Below are 23,954 nucleotides of genomic sequence, written 5' to 3' on the forward strand. Positions count from 1 at the left end.
ATATATATATATATATTATCTCATTACTTTTATCATTACTCTTTTCAGCCTATATTCAATTGTGATTAGCGGTTATTTTGCAATGTGGAAGGAGAAGTAGAAGGAAGAGATGGAGAAGTGAGTGAAAGAAGAATGTAAGTCAATAGGGCAGGAGAGGTGGATGGTGAGAATAGTAATAACTGAACATAATTAGATATAGGATTGGATTTGGTTGGAAGTCTTAGTTGGACTGAAAGGTCAATGTTAAGGATTTTAGGTAACTAACTGCAAGGGTGAGGATGGGCTTTAAGAACGAAGTGTACTTTGGGGTAAAGGGAAGTTATGTAGCTATCAGAAACTGTTGGTATAATAGGGCTGGCCAGATAGCTCAGTGGACTCTCTGGGGTTCGATCCCCTGCATGCTGTGCTGGTCTAACCCCTGGTGCATGCTGTGAAGGCAATTGAGACTGGGTACTGTGGTGCGCATCTGTAACCCCAGCCCTTGGGAGGCTTAAATCAGGAGGCTCACCACGAGTCCAATTTGTGTAGTGAGATCCTATAGATCTTGTACTAGATGCATAAAAAAGAGAGAAATTGTTGATATATTTACTCACCTGTGAAGCATAATAGAGTCAAAGGAAGACAGGGCTAGGTAAGGTAAGGAAGAGCAAAAGGAATGGGAAAGGATAGAAGGTTAATACAACAGAAGATCGGCAGGAATGTCCTAAGTTCAAGGCCAGCTTGAACTGCATAGTGAGACCCTGTCTCAAAAAAATGAAACTGACAGAGAGAGAGAGAAAGACAGAGAGAGAGAGAGACAGAGAGAGAGAGACACAGAGAGAGACAGAGAGAGGAATATGATGAGCTAAAAACTTGAGAGGGAGCATTTAAAAAGGAGAAACAAAAAGAATCAGTTGCTACAGAACCTTGGATTAAAGAAAGGAGCTGGGGAGATGAGGAGAGGGAGAGAAAAGAAATATCAATAAATCAAACAAAACTCAAAAATCAAGAAAACAAAAAAACATACAGCTGGAATTCAGGTCACACACGCCAACAAGAGAATGTGTCTGTTGAATCACACATAGTCACTGTGCCAGAAAGTTCGAATGTCACAGAATTCCCCTCTTGCCCTCATTGGCATCTAATTGCAGGCAAACAAACCCATTATCAAGAACTGGCCCCTGGAGCTCATAGGCAGAATCTGATCCTCTCTCTTGGTTGGTTAGTGTTTTCGATGGAAAGAATAACCTATTATATAAATGGTGCCAAGAAAACTGGCCATGTATATTCAGAAGATTGAAACTGGATCCATATCTCCCACCATGTACTAAATTAAAATCAAAATAGACCAGAGATCAAAATAATGAAGCAGAAACAATGAACATATTGGAAAATAAAAGAATTAAGTATTCATGATCAAATCACTTGCTAATCAATGCTTAGCCTTCACTAAGATTATATTATCTGAGTGAATGCCTTTCAGAGCAGTCAAGCAAAATTTCTTGCAAATTATTTGGGATGGAAAGGTATATGCTGAGGTTTAAGCTAATGTTCATAAGCTCAAAATTCACAGGTAAGTATTCTGCCTTGTGATGTGATAGGTTTAGACTTGACATTTTTTTTTTTCCTTTGCTAGTGGCTCCCTCTTAGTTTCTCTGGATAGCGACACTAGAGAGGAAGCAGAAAGCGGGAGGAGAGAGATTCCTTTCCTTCTATTTGTTGAGACTCCTGCAGTGTCACTGAGTGACAGCCCCTTATCCCAGAGCAGCAGTTAATTCCAATTTCTACCTTTTCCCCACATCTTTCGAGGTTTTAAGGTACTCCTGAGAGGAAGTCTGGCAACATCCTTTCTCAGGGAACTGGAATTCATGCCTACTAGAGTTCTCTTCCAACTTTATAATGGTTGGGAACTCTAATGTGGGTCCCAGCTCCCCAGAATCACAGCTTTGAGCTTTTTTTTTTCTGACAACTCTAACTTCTTCCCCGTTAATCAGCCCTCGGTTAACCACTTGCTGCCATATTTTCATTGTATTATCTCATCATTCCCATTTTGTTTTGCTTTTCCTCCCAAATTTTTTGACCAATTTCAGTTCTCTCTGTTCACATAACTAGTTTGGATCTCTTGTTCTGAACTGATTTATCAGAATAATGCCTGAAACTTCCATAAAGGATTTTGTTTTCTCTTTAAGTGAAAAAAATTCTCTTATTTAAATGAAGCTAAGCTTGAATACTCCAGGTCATTGGATTGACACATAGCTGGATTGAGAGTCTCCAATGATGTCTTGAATCTCCCTCCTGTACACACACCCTAGAATAAGCAAGGAAGGAAACAATCTGAATGCTTGAATCTTGGCCACACTGGAGTGTAGGGAGGGTAGTGTGTCAAATGGATCATGCTGTGGTCTTCAGACTAAGGAAGAATGAATTATAGGCAAGGAAATACAGTGAGTGTTGACTTTGATAGTGTTGGTATGATTGTCCAGATACTGTAGACATCAGCTCTGCAGCTGGGGGATTTTGCCTATCAGAATGTTGCTCCACTCTCTCCAGGATGATCACTGGTCCTTGTGTCACAGTGGAAAGGGCAAGGATCCCTGATGTTCTACAATAGGAGCAAGTCTCTGAGATGAATCTGCCTCTGTTTCCTTGTGAGAGGCTTTGTGACTGTTTTTCATCTTCCTTCTGGTGTATAGCACGAAGAACTGGCTGAGAGGATTGGCTCTGCAGCTGAATTGAATGACTTTGAATCTTGGCTCCAATCTATCCACCCTGTGACTTTGGGAAAGGTACACTACAGCTAATAGCATTTTTCTTTCTCTGCCTTTCTTTGTTCCCCTACATTTCTTCATTTTTCTCATGAAAAGATAATGAAACTATAAAGGCCAGCTAGACAGTAAGTAAGCAATAGGCTTTGGCTATCATAGTGGGTTATTGTTAATCTCTCCTTTCTCCAGAACTAATTTCCACAAAGTGGACTGATTGGGGGCCAGAATGATCTCATGTGTGCTTGACCAGATGTGTCCTTTTGTCTTCCTGGGCATTTTCTTTAGTTGGTCCTCCTTTGTCTCAGGTATGTGGGTGGTTGCAGATATGAATTGAGTGAAGGAGTGAAGATCCCTCTGTCACTGTTAATTGTAACATCAACTTGATTGGATTACAGAAAATTTAGCAGTTTGGTAGAGTACATTTTGGGCATACCTGGGTTGAGCATGGAGATGGGCCGTTGGGTGCTACCTCTGATCCTGGGCCCCTCTCTCTCAGCACTGTTTTCTGGCTCTGCTCCCATTCCCTAGAATTGAATGTCTTTACTCTGCCATGCCCTTCTGCCATGATGATGGTTTCAGAGCCAGCCAGCCATGGCCTGATTTCCTTTAAACCATGAGCTAAATTAAATTTCTCTTCCTCTAAGTTGTGAAAATTAGGTATTGTGTCCCAGTTGCAGGAAAGTTGACTTGTACTGCCCAGAACAAATCTTGGCATTCGTAGTACTCATCAAAATGTGGAACAACTTTTGTGGATGTTGGCTTTAGCCTCAGAGATGGGGGCAGGACTCCTGTGTGTGTGTGAGTCTGCTGAATTTGCATGGAAGAAATACTCAGAGGCCTGTGGCTATGGCTTTTGGTAGACTAGTATTAAATCCTTCATCGTTCTTACTTTGCATACCTCACTCCTATTAGTCTTTTTTAAAACTTTATTTTACTTTATTTTAAAGAGTAAAAACAAAAACAAAGGCAAAAACAAAATGCTTCTCATCTTGTTCCTCTAAACATGTACCATTTCTAATGCTTTGTCAATTATTATTATACAATCTTTAAAATAAAAAATTAAAAAGGACAAGAAAAAGTCAAGGTTTATTGAAAGCAAGCATTCATGTTCAATTATTTGTCCAGTTTTGCAATCCTATAGCTATTAATTTGAACAACAGATTTGATAATGAAAATACAAAATATAATAGCCATTATTAAACTCCTATTAGTGTTAACTCTCTACTTATTCTGTGACTTTACAGGGATACTTATCATCTTTAAAACTAAATTTTCTTAATGTTCAGCTTTAAATGGATTCTCATATGGTAAATGTTTACTATATATCACTTCTGGTTATTGATATATCCTCCCTCCCACCCTTTATCCCTAGTGTTTTTCAGCTTAGGTTTAAATACTATGATTCCTGTGACACTTTGGTATCAGGTGTCCTAGCTTGTATCTTAAGCAAAGTATTATTCCTCAGTGTTGTTAATTGATTCTTCAGAAATAGGAGCTTATGTCCAGCTTATCAAATTTGGGTTCAACTCCTCTCCCACGTAATTAACATCCACTGATATTCCAGATCCTTTACCCTCCTGGGGCCCTGCCAGAGTCAGTGCTGCCCAAGCTGGGTCTAGATAACACTCTCAAATAAATCTCTGCCTTTGTCACACCATTGAGCTGCTAATAAAGAGAGCAGGGAGGCATTGTAGCAGGGATTTCTTTGGTTACAAAGCTCTAATAGTGTGTCAGGATTATATAATTCACCTCCAAGAGCATCCAAAAGAGAGATAAATTGTTTAGTTGGGAGAAATTAACTGCAGATTGATCCTATCTGTTTTAATTTAGAGCAGGATGGCTTAGACAACTCCAAGGAGCAGATGAACTATTGATCTGACAATAGGATAATCAGAGCCTCAGAGCGGGGGTGGGCCAGACGGGGGAGGAGAATCCGGAGCAGTTGGGGCTTCAGCGGGCAGCTTTCTTGGGACAGAAGCCGTTCCTTAATTGAGCATGGGCCTCGGCTTGCTGACAGGTCTTAGCAGGGACAAGAGCTCCAAGGCCCAAGTCTTCTGGAAGCACTGCTGTAACGAGACGTCTCATGCTGTGTGCATTGGCATAGAAATTTAACTTGGAAGTGGGAACAGGAAGCCTGGGGAGGAGGGGATGAACATTATTCTGGAGGGTGCTAAGGAAGCATAATGGGCAGGCTGGACTTAGTATCAGCTTCTTTTCTTTTCTTTCTTTATTTTAAAGTTCTATTTTCCTTTCCTCAGTTTGATTGACTCTATCTTGACTTTTGTTTATCCCCCTCCCCACTTGCACCTGCAGTCATCTTGTTCGTGTCATGTATGGAATACAGTTTCTTCCAGAGCTGGGACAAAGTTATATTTTGAAACTGACTGTGTTCAGAGGTACAGGACTCATGGACTGGTGTGGTCCCAGGGTCCTGAAGCTTTGTGGGTTGGACTTCTTTGGCTCATGGAGAGTTCAAAGCTGGTTGCTTTGAGGAGCTCCCAGATGGTCATGCAGAATTCTTGGGATGCCATGGTGACTGCTAGGGCAGGGCGTCCTGACACACGAAGCAGCTGAACACCCAGCCAAGGCCCAAGTATCAAAGATCAAGTGTAGACCTAGGGCCAGGGAAAGAGTGATGAGTCCAGAGAGTGAAACTTGGGAGGCAGTTTTGTGAGTTCTTTATGTCTGACTTTGATAAGATCTTGGATTTTTACTCCAAAATCCTGAGGACAGGGACAATTGCAGGCCCTGAGAATCTATGGCCAGCTTTGGATGACAGTCCTTCTGATAGTGGGACTTGGACTGAGGAGGGAAAGAATATCAGGATAAGCAGTCTTGCTCTCCCAAGGAAAAAGGGCATCTTAGAAAGCAAAAGTATACTACGCTTGCAACAATGATGTAACTTTAGCCCTTTAACTGAGGAGAAGGAGACTGGTGGGTGACCTCTTTCTCTTTATTTTCCTCTGCTTAGCTTCTGTCCTTGTTTTTAGCTCACAGTGTCTCAGGATGCCCACTTATCACGCTCATTCACTAAGAATTTGGTTAAGAACACAATATGTCTCATCAATATATCACCAGCATCCTTTGAGCACTTGATCTATTAAGAGTAGTTAAAAATAATGCTCTCCCTAAACCAGGCCACATATACCTAGGCAGATTTGTAGGTGGTGTAAGGAAGCACTGTGTCTCCCCAGCTAAAAAATCTTAAATTTTTGAGGAGAGATAGAGGGCAGAAAAATCTTTACAGAAAAGAAAAAAAGATTGTTCATTTGTCCACTCACTTACTCACTCACTCACTCATTTAACTCAGCTGGGCATGTTGGCATTTGTCTATAATTCCAGCACTTAGAGAGCTTGATAGAAGAGGATTTTAAGTTGTAGCCCAGGCATGAACTCTCAGAAAAAGAAAAGAAAATGGAAGAAAATAAGAAAACAACTATAAATCAAACCAGAGAGGGGAGAGAGAGAGAGAGAGAGAGAGAGAGAGAGAGAGAGAGAGAGAGAGAGAGAGAGAATACATCTCAGATGTTGAATGCTAGGAAGATATTTTTAGGTTCTAATTATATAAGATTTGTGCTCTTCATCTAAATGTCAAAATGAAACTTTAAAATTAAACAAAGGTCAGTCTCCCTAAGCACTTTATATATCTCTGTCACTGAGGGTCAGTTGAGAGAATATTTTTATAATTTATGTTTTCTCATTTTTGATTCAATTATATGGATGAGACAACAGAACCAGGACTTAACCTATATATTCATTTTCACTTTGCCACTTAGTAAAGGCTGTTTTTGCTTCCATTTTTTGCTTATTTGAAGGAAAATAGCATTTTTGATGCTTGAAATGATAATAATTTCTTTTTTTCCATCAAAAAGAAGTATCAGCTAGACTCTTGTCATAGTGGAAAAATAATAAAGTATATTAATAGCTGAACAAACGGATCTCTCTGGGAAGTATTTTAGACTTTTGGTGGTCTCACAGAGATAGAAAAGTCCTTGCATCTAAAGTCCTTTTTTCCACTTTTTGGTATTTTTACAAAAGAGATGAAAATGCCTTTCAATTAAAATTGCCTGATCATTTGAAGTTGAGCTTTCAAAATCCAGAGGAATTGAGGCCCTGAATGCCCGGAGTCCTGAGGCCAGTGTGTCGGTTCCTCTTATTAGAAACCTGGCCAGGCCTCCCTCTGTTTCCCCTGCATTTTTAACATGGCTCTGCTAACTGTGAGGAGGATTCCACCTGTGGCTGCAAAAACAGTAATTCTTACGCAAGCATGGCAGATGAGAGAATAGAGACAGGCTGCATTTGATCTATAAAGATGACCTCATAGTGAACAGGACCTGTGCAGAGCTTCCAGGGTCCTTTTTTAAGTCCAGGGGAAATGCCAGTCAAGCCCATTCATGGTCACAGACCTTTTGTAAAGGTTTCGTGTGCAACCGAGTGATCTAAGGAAAACTCGGTGCAGGGGGAGTAGATTTTGGGTTTAATAGTCTGCTTTCAGTGTGAGCTTCACACTAGCTAACTATATGTTTCTGAGCTGTGAGACCCTAGACAGGGTGACTAATCTTTTTGTCTTCAGAGTCCTTTATCATTAACAACATTAACATTGTTACTTGTGACTATTCAGAAAATTAATGTGTTAACATATTTAGAAACATGTAAGTGTGCCTACTGTACATTAAACACAATAATAGTGCTAGTTATTAATATCTCTGGATCTTTCTTTTCTGACTTGTGAAGAGGTTGACAGTGATACCATATGTGGCTCCAGTTGTTTCAACATCAAAATATAGTGCAGTGATTGCAAATAGTAACGTACAAAGCAAACGGAAAATAATTTAGTGCATATCATTTTTTAAGGTTTGAACTTTCCCATTTAGAGAGTCTGATGTTTTTCATTAATTTAATCACTATTTAATTAATTAAAAGACAACTCTCAAACAGATTGCCATCTGTCTTAACATTACTGGTGGTTGACACTGAGAGACTTCAGAAAGAATTTTATTAAAATGTAATGTGGAAATCAATATAATGTATTAAAATAGTTAAGAAAATATAGCAAATGGACAAAAAACTCATTATGTATTTGTAGAATTGAATGCTATGGAAGGTCTTTTTCAAACACCTAGGGGTTGACTACAGGAAAAATTCAGTTCAATGCAATCCAACTTAATTAGAACATTTATTGTGAATCTACTAAGAATCACGCTTTGTACTAGCAGAAGTACCATTTAAAATTCTCAATTTCAGAGGGTGGTTTGATAATTTCAAATGTAACTATAATACAAGATAGACTATTAGGTGGTCTAGTTTTTACTAATTTCACTAACAAATGGGAATATAATCATAGTTTTTAAAAATTAAAATATAATTTAGAGGCAATATCACCTAACTGTTCATGCAATTAAAAATCCTTCAATAGAATGATTCATCTATCATTTCATCAGCAATGTATCTGATCACTTGTCCCCTGGTTCCCACTGCCCACTGGTCGTCACAGTTGTAGGAGAAACAAAGGTTAGCAGGACATTGTATCAGTCATGGATTTTTCTTCTTTGAGAAAGTCAGTTTTGTTCCTTTAGGCCCTCATTTGATTAGATGAAGCCCACCCACATTTTGGAAGGCCATTTGTTTTGTCAACGTGTACTGATTTAAATGTTAATCTCACTTAAAAACACTTGCATGAAAACAGCTAGAATAGTTACTGACCAAAAATATCGGTGTTATGGCCCCGTCTGACATCATCATAAGTGTCGCCCACGGCATCATGTCTGCTTCTGAAGGCCATGTCACATTGCGAGAGACACACAGTGAAACAACTTGCTGATCTACGTAACTGTTAGTGATGGGGGAATATCTGCTTGCTTTGGAGGAGCAAAGAAGGAGGTGGCTAGCATATCCTGAGGGTTTCAGGGAGGACGTTTCAGGATGTTCACATCCTAGCTGGTTCCTAAAGTCTGAGCTGTATAAAGTGTTGGCCAGATTGAGAAGGAAGAAAGTACTGAGAAACACAAAGATCTGGGTAGAAGAAATAAGGACAAACACACTACTATAATTGACTGAGAGCTCACCTTTCCGTAGCCAGCCTGGCCATCGTGATAGACTGTTATTTATTTTTATTAATCACTGAGGTTCTAGGAACACTATGTGTAACTCAACTGTGCATAACTCATGTTATATGTATAGAAATTGCTTTCTCTGAAAATGTCTTTCCTCCACTGTCTAAATTTCTACCATTAGATGTACTTTTGTTTTTGCCACATATTTCTACCAGTATGGATCTTTCAATGACCATATATACGTAAGTCGGATACTGTTCAAACACTATAATTCTCACAAAAAATCTATGTTAGATAATTTCATGTCTGTATCAAAAAGTGAGAAGACTGTGAGTTACAGACAAGTAGATTATTTGTGCACAGCTAATGGAGGCCACTATTCCAATCTAGGATTTTTCTCACTCCAGCTGTTTCAGTGACATCAGGAAGGTCACATGAGAACTGGCCAGATCAAGTATTAGAAATGAGTGAAGCAGGTGTGTGCAAATACACGCTTGCACTGCATGAGAGGTAGAATTGTAGCAAACTGTCCAGCTCATGACTTATCCAAAAGGGCAGGTGCTGCCCAGCTCCAGCCAAATGTTGCCACTTGAGAGAAGCAAATTCTTGCCACCAAACCTTCAGTTTTCAAGAGAAACTGGAATTCTGTTTTTGTTTTTCTTTTAAAATATAAAATCTCTTTAATTTTAAATGCTGGCCCCAATGCACAAAAACACTAGTCAAGCCAAAGAAAATAACCCATGGGCTGGAGGTTCCCAGGAGTTGCCAGTTTTTGCCTTTGATCTATACTATTATTCCATTCCATATGTAAATATTTCTACCATATTAACATTGTCACACCTCAGAGTGTTTAAATATGTACCAATAATATTTGTGAAGCTCAACGTGGTCTCATATGTCTTTCATCATAACCATGTGAGACAGTCAAGGAAGTGGTCACTGTGCTTTTATTGTCCTTGACGAAATGGAGGCTACAGAGGACTAGCAGGCCTGTCTTAAGTGACACTTGATGGAAAAGCCTTTATCCCCCATCCAAATGCAGTCCTCTTCATGCTACAGATGTTTCTCCAATTCTAGGCGAGAAAAGAATTATGTTAACTAGGTATAGAGAATGAAAAGGAAACACATCAGTGCTTTTCATAGGCTGCTGTCTAAGGAAATTTAAAAAAGCATGAATACAAATGCAGAAGGAACTGGTCAGGAATGAGAACTAAGCTAGACAAGAACTAAGCTAGGTCTTGGTTACTGTCATCCTCCAAAGAAAAGTGTGGAGGTGTGCCATGCCCAGTCGCTAACCCAATGTCTCTTCTCTAAAGAGGGCATCTCACTAGAGATCTCCTTGATCACAGTCCTGTCAAGAGTTGGAAAACACTTCGAGATTATCAATGATCTATTTGTCGATGACACAATTACAATGAACCTACCGTGTTCCAGTGGCACATAGCTTTTCTTATCTCTCTGCTCTTCTACCTCCACCTGAAAGAAGAGCTGGAAACTATGGTCTTAGAACTTGGCATGCTAGAGAGTGATTTAATTATTTGAAAATGTAAATTGATTTCTTGTCCTTTTGACTGCAGTTAACGGAAATGGTTGTCCTTGGGAAGAAGTGATTGGAAGTGGATTCTCAAAACGTATTGATTCTTCTTTTAAGGTGTGTTGATACCTCTATCTCTAAAGAAAAGAAAAGAGATATAAAATTTGAATAAAATATGAGGATAAATAATTCAGTGTATGGGTAGCGGAGATAGATCAGCAGTCAAAATGCCTGCCTGGCAAGTGCAAGGACCCAGGTTTGATCCCAGGTACCACTTGCCATTCTGGCCCCGGGCATGAAGCTGGCTACCAACTCCACCAGGAGTTGTGGCACATGCCTGTAATCCCAGTGCTGGGGAGGCAGAAAGCAGGAGGATCAGTGTGAGTCTGAGCTGCGTGGTGTGACCCTGTACCAAATACATAAAAGAAAAAGTCTCTTCACACTGATTTCCACAATGGTTGCATTAGTCTACACTCCTACTAATGGTGGAAAAGGGTTGTTTTTCCCCACAGCCTCACCAGCACTTGTTATTGATTGATTTCTTGATAATTTCCATTCTTTCTTGGGTCAGATGTAATCATAGTGTTGTTTTAATCTGTGTCTCACAGAAGACCAGAGAAGACCTCTTGCGGAAACTTCAGATCTTGGAAAAGATAGCTCTCATCCTTTAAGGCCTTTGGTATTGGATAGGTACAACTTGCAGATTGCTTGAAAGTAATGTTGGCACTAAGATTGGTGCTGCAGGAGGGAATAGGGCAGCTCATGCACTGAGTCGAGGGAGCAGGTCATGTATGAGGAAATAGGGAAGAGGGAGCACTGAAGAGGTGGTGCAGATGACACAGCAGAAGACGGGGCAGGTGCTTGGCTGTAGAAGCCAACAGAGAGAAGGAAAGTTAAACAGGGACGAGAAGGCCACCAGGTGGGATTGTGGTGTTGAGGCACAACAGCCGAGGATGAGAGGATGAACACATGACACAAGTACTGGCTAAAGGACAGTCAAAAACTCTCCAGGGATTAGAGATAACAAGCAAGATGAAACAGAATCCAAAGGGGCCATCTAAAATCAAGCTAGGGAGGTGATTCTTCTATCAGCATCTCTACTACCTGATCCTGAGGAGAATTCATGCCCTTCCCAGAACAGCAAGAGAAGTCAAATCCTGTGGCTAAAACCAGAGCATCTGATAGCAACACATAGCTGGTGTAGGCCAAGAGTGGGCAGGGATTAGAAAAAACTTTCTAATGTTAATTATCTTATATTTCAATGAGTAATTTTAGGTCATGTGAAACACCACAAATGATACCAAATGGTTTAATCAATGCAATATTTTTCTTCTCTAATTGTTTGCTATGTGGCATGAACTATTCATGCACTGTAATGCTCAAGATCAATTTGACTCAGGTATTTTACATAACATCCACAAACATCCACAAACAGTGACGATCGTAGGCAAGCTGGCCACCCTGGGCTCATGCTGGCTTTCTTTTCTGCCGTATGCTTTCAGATGTAGGTGCAAAGCAAACTAACAGTTCTCTTCTGTGAATCACTGTGGAGGAAAGTTACAGGAAATATGCAGAGAAAACCTGAGAAATATTTCATAATCAAGAGTGGCCAGGGAGGGAAAGAGTATATAATAAATGCTGCCCTGTGTTCTGACACCATTTCTGTATTTCTGGGTACATTTAATAATATTTTACTATGTTGATGGTTGAAAGTCATTAAGGTGGGAGGCTGCTAAAACAGCTCCAGGTCATTGGAAATTCTCTCATAGGATAACAACATAATTTAAATAATTAATATGAACAGTCAGCAACAAGGCTAGTTACAGATGAAGAAGTTGAACTCACAGTGGAGAAACACTGCATCATGGCAAAGCTCTGGGACTTTTACTCATCTCTTGCATTTTACATTAAAGTACAGTCATCAAGAAAATCTCCCCAGCTGCTAACTGGATTAGATATGTTTGTTATGTAGCCCATAGAACTCTGAACTACTTTCTCTTGATTCTCATCATGCTGATGATTTTCTATTCAACTTTTATTTTATTTTATTTTGAAGAGTAAAAACAAAAGCAAAAATGCATAGCAGAAATAAAGACAGAAAAAGTTAACATACAACAGTGTACATATTACAGCTTTTTAAAGCAAGAACAGCTAATTAACAATGGTATGTTTTCCATTTTTGTTATCATATTTGTTGCTTAGATTAATAGATATAGTAACGCAAGATTGGCCAAATAATGGAATATTACCGCTTGATTTCAAGAATCCTTAATTTTTTTTCTTGTCTTTACTTGTTTTAAAAATTTATTTTAATGAGACTAGAATAATAATAATTGATAAGACAATAGAAATGGTACACATTTGGAAGGCCAAAATGAGATTCAAGCATGTTTTTTGTGTTACACATTACTGTCCTTGATGTAGTTATTTAGATCACAGACATCAACATATAGAATTAGTCAAGTTAAAAATTCTACACATTAACTTCTATTTTCCAAAAAGTGATGGAAATTATTAGTACAATCATCTCAGCCATCCTGTATACATACTTGCATTGTTTTTCTCCCTTGCTTTTTTCCTATCCTTTCTCCTTTCCCTCAACTTTGTTGTTTAGTTCTTATGTTTAGTTTCTTTCCATTTTACTATATCTTTTATACATTTCAGGTTTTATTTCTTCTTTTATATTCTTACACTAGGGAGACAATATGATATTTACACCTGTGGGCCTGATTTATTTCACTTATGAGTGTAACCTCTATTTGCATCCACTTACCTATAAAGGCTTCAAGTTGGTCTTTCCTTATAGCTAATACTCCACTGTATAAAAATATCACATCTTTTTTATCCGTTCCTCAGGTGATGGGCATTTGGGTTGTTTCCAAGATTTTGCTATGACAAATTGTGCTGCTATAAACATGGGGGCACATATATCACTATGGTATGATGTTTTCAGTTCTTTTGGGAGAATATCCAGAGGGGGATAGCTGGATTGAATGAAATTTCCAGTCCTAGTTTTTTGAGGAGTCTCCAAACTGATTTTCATAGTGGTTATACCAGTCTACATTCCTACCAACAGTGGAGAAGTGTTCCTTTTGCCCTACAGCCTCTCCAGGTTTTTCATTAGTTGATTTTTTAATGATAGCCATCATTTCTGGGGTGAGATGGTATCTTTTGTATTGCTCAAAAGGCCAGTGCTGTGGCACATTTTTTCATGTATTTATTTATTTCTTCTTCTGATAAGTGCATATTCCTCTCAGATGCCCATTTTTGGATTGGGTCTTTAAATTTTGAGGACCAAATTTGTTTTTTTTTTAGTTTTTTATACATTCCAGATAGAAGACTTTTGTTTGAGGGATTTTATTTATTTATTAATTTATTTATTTAGTGGCCAGCTCAGCTCACAATGAGACTGGGCTGGCCCAGCATGTGGTGCTGGGATTGAACCATAGTCCCTGAGTACTTGCCTCAGCAGGCGCTTTAGACCACTGAGCTGTTTCACTAACCCATCAGAGCGATTATTGGTTAAATTTTTTTTTTTTTTTTTTTTTTACCAATTTGTGGGTTAACGAATCACTCCGTTGGTGATTTTCTTTTAATGTAGAGAATCTTCTCAATCAGATGAGATTCCAATTGTTGATTCTCTGAAGTATTTTCCATGCAGACTGGTTTTTGTTCATGAACTGTCTGCCTACCCCTATGTCTTCAAGATTTCTACCCGCTTTCTCTTCCAGGAGATCTAATATTTCTGTTTTAATGTTTAGATCTTTAATCCATTTTGGCTTTAGTTTAGTGCATGGGTCATGTTTTAGTTTTTGGCAAGTGGAGAACCAGTTTTTCTAGCACTTCTTGTTAAACAGCCTATCTTCCTTCCAGTGAACATGTTTGGCCCCTTTGTCAAGGATAACATGGCTAAGTGTGTTTGTAGTTGTTGGTAATTTCTTATTCAGTATGTATCTTCTAAATTAAATATGAGTCCAGGCTTTGTGTCATACATAGGTCCAGTATCCTCATGCAGTAGTCAGTCAGTGAATATTTATTGACTGAATGCATATTTCATTGCACTAATATGGACATTGTTATATAAAAGTAATAGAGAGCCTAGAACAGAGTTAGCATCCTATAAAAGGCCACTCCCTGGGGCTGGGGAGATGGCTCAGTGGAATAAGCACATCCCTGGCAAGCACAAGGGCCTGAGTTCAATCCCTGGTTCCACAAAATCAAACAAACAAATAAACAAACTAAAAACAAAACAAAGCAAAACAAAAACATTCCCACACAGCACACTTTTGTCTCAAAGTTTGTATGTGCAGAGGTGATGTGGGAAAGTTGGCCTTCTCAGTTCAAACTCATGCTCTTTCCACCATATAGTCTTATCTGCAGAATTTAGCCTGAGGGTCAAGACTTGCTTCAATTTTCCAAACTCAGTAATGTACAATCCTCTTATTGTTGAAGGATTTCCATTAATTATACTTTTTTTAACTGAGAAAAACAAATGATCTACCTTTAAATAAGTTTCAGTAAATTATTTAGGTCAAGATGACCAGATTTAGGGCTGGGGAGATAGCTCAATAGAATAAGCGCCTACCTGGCAAAAGCAGGGTCCTGAGTTCCATCCCTGGTACTGCAATAAAATAAAATAAAATTTAAATAAAACTCACAGTTCAATGCTTTAGGGCTGGCCAAATAGCTCAGCCTGCAAACAGGTGCAGGGGCTGGGGGTTCAATCCCTGGTGCCTGCCAAGCAGGCCTCGCCCCCAGGGCACACTGAGTAGGCAATTGAGGTTGGGCATGGTGACATGCTCCTGTAATCCCAGCTCTTGGGAGGCTATAAACAGAAGGATCACTATGAGTCTGATCTAGTAGTGAGACCCTGAACACCCTGTAGACTCTTCCCTAAAATACCAAAAAAAAAAAAAAAAAAAAAAAATCAGACTTTGTAACAGGCAGCAGAGCTTGAACTGCTAAAATCTGTAAAGGTGGAAGTGAGGACCACTGGCCAAGGGGAAAAAAGTCAAGTCTGAGGTTAGGGTCAAGTTGAACAGACAGACAAAGGCTGTTGATACCATCTCTCAAACAGACACATGGGTAATTTACACAGAGCTGGATGTGTCTGGCTCCCGTGGCTTTCGGAAAAACAACTTTTTTGACCTGGTTTGTGATTACTTAATTGCTTCTTGAGGCCTGGCTTCTCTCATACTTGACAAATGTGAAATCCATGGACAAACAATGGATCACTTAACCCAAACTCTACCAGCACTGTAAAGACTTGTGGCGTTTCTTAGGAACATGAGACATCTGAAGAAACAGTCAGGCCTTATTATCTTACATGTGTCCAGAATTTTTCAGTTATTAATAACCTTTCAAATTTCAGTGAATTAGTTTCATATATTCTAAGAGTTGAGTATTATTGAGTATTCCTATGTTAATTATAGTGATGTGGGGTTTGTTTAACCCAGGAGATAATAGAATTAATTTGTTGTTTGAGAAAGTACATTTAGAAAGAGATTAAAGCTCTGACGTCCAACCTAGTTTGTTTTTTTTTTAGGAGAACAGTGCTCAAAAATTTCACCTTTCTAAGCCTTTTTATTCCTGTGCCTTGAAAATCTTAATTTCCCTGACTACAAGTTAAAATTATTTTGAGATATAAATAAGTTAACAAATGAGAACCACTTTATATCAAGTCAGTCAGTATCTTAAAACCATGTACTGTTCTAGTGAGTATTAAAATGATAGAGCACATAAAATATGGCAATTCTTGTTAATAACAATGATGGAATAATGATAATATATTCGCGAGTGTTATTCAGAATTAATCAATAATTGTTACGAAAGACAGTGAGAACTCAGAGGTTCGCCCAGTCACTGTTCACAAGCAGGCTCTGTTGCAGGCATCTGTGGCCCTCAGGGGTATGCGGCGTTTGCTGCTGGCTATTCGTCCTGGAATAGAGAGAGGGGGCCCTCACGCTGAGGCAAACTTCCTCATGCAGTCCCTAAGTAGGAGAGACCTTTCCTTGAATGCCTTGAAATCAAAGAGAAGCAACACTTCCATGAGGAGAAAGGTGAAAAAGCCTGAGTTATGTGAGGTTGTTTTTTCCTCTGAACTCACCCCTGTCCTCGGAGGGTGGCTGGTAACAGGACGTGAAAAGACTTGAGTGTGAGCATGCGGAGAGGCAGGCAGCGGTGTAACAGAAGGAGCTTCTAGTGGGAGGAGGCATGAGGAGCGAGGACCTGCCACTTCCCCTAAGGACGTTATTTTAACAACTTTGCTCTTCTCTTTACATCACAATAATTGCATTTGGAATTTTGTTTCATGGGCAATTAGAGCTCACTGCACCATCAACTTTTGTAACCGTACCCTGGACAGGATTTCTTCCTTCCCTCCCCTCTCCTTTCCTTCCCCTTCCCCTCTCTCTTCCTTCCTTTTTGCCTCCTCTTGTCCCCACTTTCCTTCCTTATTTCTGCGGCACATTTACATTAATTTGATCCTAGAGACAGCATCAGAAGAGAGAATTGTGGAGGATCTTATATTCATTTTCATAGGAGAAGAAAACGTGATGCAGAATCTGGTGATTGGCCACGATCATAGAGAACGGCTGCGGCTGGATTGGAACAAGATAAACCTCCAACTCTTTTGTCTAGAGTCTGTCTCAATATTCGTGCTAGTTTGTAGACAGTAAAGCTTGAGGATGGTATAGTTTTAAACTGATCCTTTAGAGGAGAAATTATTTCTACTGAAAATGACCTTAAGCCTCTGTGTTTGCATTTAAAGGTGCACTGCATTTTTGGATCACAGGATTGCACATGCAGGGGTATGAGATCTTAGAGCTAGGAGAGAAGCCAGAGCTGAGGAGGAGCAACAGATTATCATAGTTTATGCCATCCCCACTTAAAGGAATATGCTCCTGGGGTAGAACGAAGGGCAGAGCCATTTCTCTTATGAGAATAAACACAGGTACTTCGACCTGCTCTATATGGCTTGCATGCATGATCATCTCACCTAATCCTCAGTGATTCATTTTTTAAAAAGAATTTATTTATTTATTTGGTACAGGGTCTCACTAGACAGCTCAGACTCATAGTGTTCTTTCTGTCTTTTCCTCCCTAGCACTTGGAGTACTGGCATGCACCACCATGTGTGATTTTTTTGTAGCCTGAACAGTGTGCCCAGTTCTGGGCTGGAAAAGCGTGTGATACTGGGGATCGAATCCAGGTCCCTGTGCTTGTCAGGTGGGTGAGGGGACCACCAAGCTGTCTCCCCAGCCCTTCAAAGTGGTTCTAAAATATATGCATCCACCTGGTTTTAGTTTTTACATCAGAGGATTAAGCCAAAAAAGTTAAGCCCTTGTCACACAATTAGTACTTAATGAGTTGAGACTTTAATCCAGCAAATCTGGATTAATAATACAGTCACTGAGGTTGGTTGCTTCATATGGAAGTACACGTGTATGTACGTGAGTGTGAATTGTTCTTCATGTGAATTAAATAAATTTAATACCTATAATGTAACTTTATTCTCCATTTTATTATTTTCCATTTCAAAGTGTTAGATTTGGGAGATTTTTGTCCTTGCTTAATGTAATTTCTCAATAATCCCCACTTTGGGGCCAAGGTGACCTTTTATCTTTGTATCCCTTTTAGTTCATGTATCACTCAACCTGGCTTATTATAGACATGCACAGAGTATGTGGAATGAATTTCTGACACTTTTTTATATTATCATTTTTGCAGCATTTTGAAAAAAATATACAGATACATTTTTTAGACTCCTTCATGGCTTTCAAGAAGCTTGACTAGAAGGAAAATGATCTCTCCTGGAACACATTATTGATCTCTGTAATTACGGTTGTATTAGTATCACTCTGTGCTCCTAAGTATTTGGGAATAAGTAGAGGAAATTTTAATATATTAAGATGTCTATAACTGAACATTTAAAATTTCTGGGTCTCAATTTATTTTCTCATCTGTAAAATAAGAAAGATTAGATGATATTTAACTTAACAACATTAAGATTTTATGATCTTGAATCATTTAAATTTTGCAACCCTCTGATTTGTGGTGCTACAGAGCTGTGTTATCTGGCTATCAGATCGGCTTTCCCAACGTTTATGTGTATTATTAATGAAGTTGCTCTCTCAGGGCTCAGTGCTCTTTCTCAGAAAACTCAGACATTCTTTGAGATCCAGGGCACTGGCACCTATTTAAGAAAGCTTCTTCTAGTCCTGTCCCCTCAGACATATATTATACCCCTTCCTGAATTTTCTATGCTAAGTCAGCTTCTTGCTATCTTAGGTAACCGTTTTATACTAAACACGTTTGTATCTTGAATGGTAGTTTTTTAGTAACTTGCTCTCTCCATTATTCTGTGGTCACCTGGAAAGAGAAGACTTTTTTTCCTTTTGAGGTTGCTAAGAGAAATGTCAGGGGATGGGGTGCTGTAGGAGCTCTTCAGAGGAGTCCCTTACCCACAGATATGTACACAACACTTAAGATTTTTCTGAAAATGCAGATTTCCTATCTCAGCAATCTGCGCTGGCAATCTACATGTTAATAGGGTGCTCAGGTGATCAGTTTGAGAGTTTGAAAAGAGCTGCAATTGAGGACATGAGGAAGGAAATGCTTAGGGAAATTTTCCCATAAAGGGTGTCACCTGAGATGAATTTTGTGAGATGATTAAGACCTTCTCTGGAAAGAATTATGGGTGATAGGATGAAGGGTCATGGGTTCTTGGCAGATCAGGCAGTGGTTAAGGGAAACAAGACAGTAACAGCTCTGATCAGAAGGGGATCAGAAGAAAGAAACAGATTACATAGCCAAGATGTGGCCTCCTGTGTCACACGAGGCCCTCTACAAGAGCAGTGCATTATTTGGAGGGGTCTTCAGACCAATGTGATGTTTCAGTGGCTGGGAATCCATAGTGTGGAAGAGGAATTTACTAAAGACTCTTAACAACCATCATTCTTGGGAATGATTCATTTCCTAGATTTACTAGCACTACAGTTAGAAAGCCTTACAAACTTTTGTTGATCTCCCAAGCACATACTGACTATGTTACAGTCAAATTTCTTTTTACCTCAAGCTTGCTGAGGTTTGTCTTTTAATGGCTTGCTTTGAATTGATTCAAGACAGGGGATCAATGACACATCTCTAGCCTCCCTCTGAAAACCACTTCCAACAGTTGTTCTGCTATTAGCTTCAGTCAGTTACAATTTTTTTCTGAGTCATCCTCACAGTTTTCCAAAGTAATGGTTTGGTAAAAATGTCTGTTTTTAAATTCCTTTGAGCACCTCTTTAGGGTGAGACTTTGGTGAGGTGGAATAAGTTGGAAGTTGGAATAAACTGTGGCAAAACAGTGAAACAAGATAGGATTTCATTAAATCTATGATGTGGCAGGGTAGGTTCATTTTGCTTCATGAATAATGGTTAATCATTGTTTGAATCAGAGACTATTTACTAGATGTTCCTCATAAATCAGGACCGGGAAGTAAAAATATTTATCATCGACTAATGTCATGTGATTTTAACATAACCAAATATTTTAATAAGATTGAAAATCCTTAGACACAAAGTTTTTAAATTATGGCAGATCTTAAGTCACTACGAAAAAAGCCTGAAGATTTTCGAAGTCAAATGCTGCCCTTTGAAAAATTGAATTTTAATGATGTCTATGCTCTTCCCAATCTGTCTCCTCTGCCCCTGGCACATGAGATGAGGCCAGATTTATAGTATCTGGGTCATTTTCTCGACTACTTTTTCATTTTGTACAAGCTATTAAATATAATTTATCACAGTGAGGAATATGTTCGCAATGTGAACACATTTACAGCTATCAGGGTGGGTCAGGTGAAGGCGGTAGCATGATGCAAGAGGGAGGAGGCCTCCTCTGTAGTGAGGCTGTGGTTATCAGATTCAATGTCATTCCTAAAACTTGGCTGTGACTTTGGGCAAGTGATGACTCACCCCTAATCTTCATCCTTAAGATGAAGGGGCTGGGTTCTGCAACCACTTACTCTCCGTCAGATATCCTACGCAATTTTTAATATCAGTAAGATATGGGCTTTGAAAGTCAATCAATTTGTTCTAATGCATCTTAGATAGAAGGAAAATATACATACGGTAACATTCTTAGATGGCACTCATAGGATTTACCTAAGGCCACAAGGTATGTTGCTTAGAAAAGGCTGGGGATTTGGCTCAGCAACACAGTGCCTGGCTAGCAAGAGCAAGGTGCTGGGTTTGATTTCTGATACCAAAAAAATCAGGCAAAAGGATTAGCTAGTACATAAGTTTTATATTGGTGAGTTAAATAATTGTTTCGCTATTCAATACATATCTCTGTGTGTCTGCCTGCTGCGTGCAGGACGCTAGGTGAACAAAGTAGTAATTGTGTATATACAATTTAAAGAAACATGACCAGGGTGTGTAATGTATGCTAGCATAAGAATCAGTATATGATAATTGGTATAGGTTAGACATTTTTATGTTTATTTTTTTAAGGATCTAGAAACTGTGGTACAGGGTTTCAGAGTAAATCCTGAAGGGATTTGACTGACCTTGTCACATACAAAAGTTACATTCCTTGTTATATAGGTCTTCCTTTATCTTGGTCTTAACCATCCAGCAGAAAAGTATAAAAATGAGGTATAAAAAGTAAAGCCATATTAATATGCTGAGCTATAAAAAGCTCAAGTTAAAAACTTCTAACATTGCCAGTCCTATGGAAAACCCACTACTATTATGGACTGCTGGACTATATTGGATTAGTTTGCTGAATTAATGCACCTACACTATTTATCTTCTCTGTGAAAGCCTGAGAGAGTGTCTTCTCCCATGTGACTCTCCTTAGGCACACTGTACGTCATTGATCACTTTCCTCTTTGGCCCCATAATCTTCTTGATCAGAAAATTTGGGACACTACCACAGTACATGATGTTACAGTACAAGACCTACACTATTTAAATGGCAATGGAACACCCATCTCTGACAAAACTAAACAAACAAAGGTTAGTCAACTTTAACAGGAGGCTTTTAGAGCTAGCACTTAGTCTGGGAGGAGCCAGAGAATGTTGACTTTAAATGAGACTTGAGTGGGTTCTTGAAAGTTACACAAGACATTGCGAACTTGGGAATGGTAAGAAGGAAGTGCATAGCTGGACTGGTTGTTAAAGCTCCCTTCCCATTCAACACTTGCTAGTCATGTTGGAAGTCAATTCTAGGAATGAATATTTCATGTCTTCATGAAATGTAAGGTATTAGGCAAACATAATTTATACAGTTAATAGCAACTAACTGCTGTCCTTTTAGTACAGAACTTTTCATTGGTATCTGTGTGAGGAGAAAAGTGACTTGGACTAGGTGACTGGAAGTACTAGTTACTGAGTGACTTCAAAGCTTACGATCAGGTGGAAAGCAGAGAAACCTTACTTCTTAATTATTATCTTGTCATGATTTGTGTCTCTGTGTCCCCTCAAAGCCTCATGCACTTTTAGATGGGCTTTTTAAGAGGCAGCTGAATCTAGAGTTTGCAAATGATTCATGACGCAAAGCTAGGATTAAGGGTGCTGTGATTGAAGGAGAGTGATTGCTGAATCAGCCCACTTATTGTATTGGTAACTTTGATGCCAGCAGTCTGGATAAGACAAAAGGGACACACAGAGGCTCATTTCTCCCTTTTGCTCTTGCTTTTGTAACCTTCTGCTGCAGTGTACAGTTGCCGCTCTGCCACACCACACTTCCTTGGAGTCAGCCCATCATGGGCTGAAATTTACAAAACTGTGAGCTAAATAACCCTTTTTTCATCTAATTTTGGGTGTTGGATATTTTATTTCAGTAAAAAGAGAAAAGTAGCTAGTATATATCTCAAGAAATTTAAAGGAAAAGGGAACTTCAGATCTTCACCACAGCATAAATGTTTCATCTACACAGTCACCTGTTGGCTTCTGTGATGTTGAAGCCATGTGGTAGACACATTTGATCCTTCAATTCACCTACTGCTCTACCCAGATATGTCCATCTCAAGGCCATGACTGAATGTCCGTGACCTGTGGCTATGAAAGTCTACACAAATTTTTGAAAAGCTTAGCTATGAAAGGAAGGAATGATAATGAGTCTTTCACAGATAGTGAATGTGGTGGTTGGATGTGCTTTTGAAAGGATGGGATAGGTCAGAATTTATTCAAATGCTAATGGTAAAGGATTTGGAAAAAATGAGATTAGGGACAAAATAAATTGTTGATCATGGAACGTCTTCTGAGAAGAAGAGAACGAATGAGATTTACTGTTAGGAGATGGAGTGGTTTTGGGTGAGAGAAGCTGCTTGTCTGTTACTGCAGGAGTAGAACTGAAGCTCAGATGAGACCTGTAGATCCATAGCAGAGAGGTTGAGGTTGCTATGATGGCTTTTGTCTTTTCTGAGAAACCCAGTGACAGGGCACTTGCTAACAGTGATTTGAGAAAAAGCATAGACAGTAGAGTTCTGAAGAGAATAGGGGTGCTGTGAAATACTTAATTAAAATTTGGAGAATGCGTTGGTCAGTGAAATATGTATTCTCAAGGTCGAGTTGGTATTGACAGTTCTTAGTTAGAGTGATAGATTGTTTCCATATACTCACTGTGCTTGATAATGTGTTTGTCCTTGAAACTCCATTCCTTAGCCTTATGACCTCCTGAAGTTGATTGTTAACTACATCAGCCATCTCCTTTATTTCTTGGAAAGTTTTGACAGTGGAAAGGACCAGTACTAGATTATAATAAGTGGGGATAAGCAGGCTGCAGTTTGTATCCCATTGACTTCTTTATTTAGAGCATCTCCAAAGGGAACACCTGAGGGATGTCTTAGGTTGGGTTGTCATTGGTTAGGGTATCTGTTTCTCCTCTCTCTGCTCCCAGGTCTAGGAGTAATAAAGCTTGTTAATCCTGATGCTGTACAATCCATTATGGATTTCTCAGTGCACTTATCATAGCCTTATGACCAGTAACTTTATTAAATTTTGACAGTTTTGAGTTTTGCTATACAATTCTAGTTGGGATGTCGATTTATAATCCTATTAGATCTTTCTTTCCAGTGATTCTCAATTACACATAGAGAAAAAAGATCAAGGATAAGATTTTTCCAGCATCATATTTTAAAGAGATTTTCTTTCAGTGAATGTGTTTGGCCTCTTTATCAGAAATGAGGTGGCTGAGTGTGTTCGTACTTCTGTCTGTATCTGCTAATCTGCTCCATTAATTCTCAGCTCCATTTTTTTTTTCCAGTACCATGATGATTTTATCACAATAGCTTTTTAGTATAATTTCAGCTCAGGGCCTGTGATATCTCTGTCTTTCCTTTGTTGCCAAGGATTGCTTTTCATATTCTAGGTTTCTTCTGGTATCAGACACATTTTAGGAATAATTTTTCTAGATCTGTGATGTATCCTAAGGGTATTTTAATTGAGATTGCACTGAATCTGTATACAATTTTTGGAATATGACTATTTTCACAATATTGGTTCTTCCTAATCAGGAGCAATCAATATTTTTCTTTCTTTTTTTTATTTATTTTTTTTTATTTTTCAACAAATAATACACTGCATATATTCTTCTTAGTGGTTAATTGCTGTACAAGATGCGGACTTGTGATCCTA

This window comes from Octodon degus, unplaced genomic scaffold (assembly GCF_000260255.1).
Source record: "Octodon degus isolate 3935 unplaced genomic scaffold, OctDeg1.0 scaffold00062, whole genome shotgun sequence".
Lineage (NCBI taxonomy): Eukaryota > Metazoa > Chordata > Mammalia > Rodentia > Octodontidae > Octodon > Octodon degus.